The sequence below is a fragment of the Bombus impatiens genome, unplaced genomic scaffold (assembly GCF_000188095.3).
Source record: "Bombus impatiens unplaced genomic scaffold, BIMP_2.2 scf_0377, whole genome shotgun sequence".
NCBI lineage: Eukaryota > Metazoa > Arthropoda > Insecta > Hymenoptera > Apidae > Bombus > Bombus impatiens.
Genome location: NT_176796.1, coordinates 334,330 through 337,042, shown reverse-complemented (window position 1 = coordinate 337,042; position 2,713 = coordinate 334,330). Strand labels below are relative to the sequence as shown.

The 2,713-nt window shown below is 47.1% G+C and overlaps 1 long non-coding RNA gene across 1 annotated transcript; it reads right to left on the bottom strand.

The window, feature by feature from the left end:
- Nucleotides 1-642: 642 nt before the first annotated feature.
- Nucleotides 643-2,707, bottom strand: LOC117151708. Its single transcript, XR_004461803.1, has 2 exons — nucleotides 1,842-2,707; nucleotides 643-1,745 (listed from the first exon to the last, which is right to left on the bottom strand). It is a non-coding gene; the product is annotated as an uncharacterized LOC117151708 (long non-coding RNA).
- Nucleotides 2,708-2,713: the final 6 nt, after the last annotated feature.

Sequence of the window (2,713 nt, the reverse complement as noted above, 5' to 3'; positions counted from 1 at the left end):
GGGGGGGGGGGACGCGACGGTTTAAAGGTACGATCGGTGAAAATCGAAACTGACTTTAATCGGAAAGCTGGAAATTAAACGCGGGTAAATAGAAACGTAATTCGAATTCGGCTTTTGTTTTCGGATGCGCGTGAAATTTGAGCAAGGTTGTGAGTAAATTGGCAGCACGGTGAGTTTTTTTTCTCGTACCGTGAAAGTAAATTGCTTCTAGTTTTTCAGATAAAACGTGGATAAAAAGCGGCGCTAGTTGTAGTTAAAATGGAAGAAAAAATATAGTCGATCGTTAGAATAGCCGTCGGAATACTCTCGAGAAAAGTTTATTCACGGTATTGATCTTTAGTCCGATCTCGAATTTCTTGATGATCGATAAGGTTGATTCGTTGCCGCGGTTACTATTTACGTATATTATTAATTCGTTAATACCATATCAGCCAAAACTCGGCGAGTACGATAAAAATTCTTACGGCATCTTATTCCCGTCTATACTCATCAGCCAGCGGAGGCAATTCGACGTTTTATAGAGCGGAATATCTTTACGTGTTCGTTCGGCTGCATTTGCATTCCATGTTCTCGCTTATCGATCCAGAATGGCTATATAGTTTCGATCGGTTGAAAACCCGTTCTTTCTCGTTTTCTTTTTTAAGGGGGCGAACTAAAAGAAGGGGGAGGAAAGAAAGCGGCGCGTCGAGAACGAAAAATGGGGTTGCTCGTAACCGAGCTTCTCCTCTCCTGCCGCTGGCCTGACGCGAGGAGAAAGCGTAAGCTTTCGCTCGTTAAAATTCCTAATAACGTAAATAACGGTGACGCGATGTCGAGGATAACGAGGCAATTTCCGGCTACGTTCGACCGCGTTCGAATTCTGCGATTCTCTCTCGTCGTTCTCCAGCAACGAGTGGCCGTTCGTAAGACACAAACTTGATAAAGCTTCGCTTGTCCTGAATTTTCCTACGTTACTTCACGCTGATTGCGGTTTAAGCCGTATCCTCCAACGTCGATGCGGATTTAACGCGTATATCGAGCCTCGTGTACGTCGCGTTGCTTAGCGAACAGAATTCTCGCGGGACTTTTAGTTTACGAGCGATCGGTTCAAATATTTATATTCGGTCTTGTTGCCTTGATCTCTGGTTAATCCGTAGATTGTCGAACGCTTTTCTCCGATCAAGCAATTACGTATATCGCGTCGATACGCGTTCGAAATAAAAAAGCAAAAGGTTTCAGCAGCTTTCAGTCGATGGGGCTGAATAAATGAAAATAATTAGGAAAATCTTTGTCGATGCTATAGTAATTGGTCATTTTCTCTTAGCGACCTACCCTCTTAGAAAATATCGTGTTTCATAAGTAGACAAAGAATCAGCATACGCCGTACTTATACCTGTACTTAAACTTATTTCAATGTATTCCTATCGCGCGTTCATCCACGCGTTCCTCGATCGGATAACCTCAACACAGATGATATCGTGTTAAAGTTATACGATAACGTTACATCGGTACTTTATATAAATAGCGATGATTTTCTCTTAAATAATCTTGCAATCCATAAAATACTCGAAAGACGCGGCACCGCAACGCTCGCATAAACAGCCAGGGAAAATTGTTAGCCTTCCTCGGAACCATCCATTCGATGGCACGATAACAACTATTCCCTTCTTTCTACCATTCTGCCAGTCATTTCGTCCCTTTAATAAACACGTAATTCCTCCTCGAAGATCGATGTCAAAGTTCCGATATGCTCATCCGCTTTTCCACTATTAGGAAAACCGCAAGTCAGACTAGCTGGATTCCGTTTAACTTATCCGGACGGTTTCTTTCGTGTTTACGAATCTCAGCCGCGAATTATTTACCTCGGAGACGGAGTCGGAAATAATCGTGGCCTGCGTGCGAAGACGATCGTCGGTGGTGATTCTCTTCGAAAGTGCAATTGATCGCGCAGGCCAAGTATCAGAGAATGCAGTTGTACGGACTCGAGGCGTACGTGGTGGACCGTTCCACCGTTTCCAGTCAGAGAGAGAGAGGGCTGTCTGTTGCTGCCAGCTTAGACAAAGAGAACATCTCTACCGTCTCTATTTTGACCCTGGTTTCTACGCGGACCGTCTCTGTATTTCGTCTGGTTCGGCTCGCACTCGACTGGCATGCGAAAGAGACGAAGACGCAGGGGTGGCAGCAACAACGGCGAGCAACGTCGAGGGATGGACGGACGAGGGTGGAAAACACGAGCCTCTTCTCTGGAACAGGGAGATGCCGTCGGACGAAAAGGAATCGTGGCTTAGGTAGGAGAAGGCGAAAGTAGGAGGAGAGCGGAGAAGCGGCGTTCTCGATGAAGGAGATGGAAGAGAATCAACGAGCACGCGAAGATGGTGTCGAGAAGAATCGTGGGAGGCAAGTGTGACGGTACAGTTCGAAGAGGAGGAAGAAGAAGAGAGAGAAAAGAGGAGGAGAATAGGGAGCAGTCGAAGAGAAGCAAACGGGGAAGATGGAAGAGGGAGAAAATTGAGCAGAAGAGCGGCAGAGAAGGTGAAAGAGGGAGGAAAGTGGAAAGAGGAGGAGGAGGAGGAGAACCGGAACGACCCGGGGGTTGCCGTGGCGTTATCGACCGGACTGGTGGTCGGTACGAAACCAGGCGTCGGCGCCGTGGATGCCCCGGCTTCCTCAAGTGCCGGACCATCCTCCACCTCCACCGTTACCACCACCACCACCGCCTCCACCACCACCGACT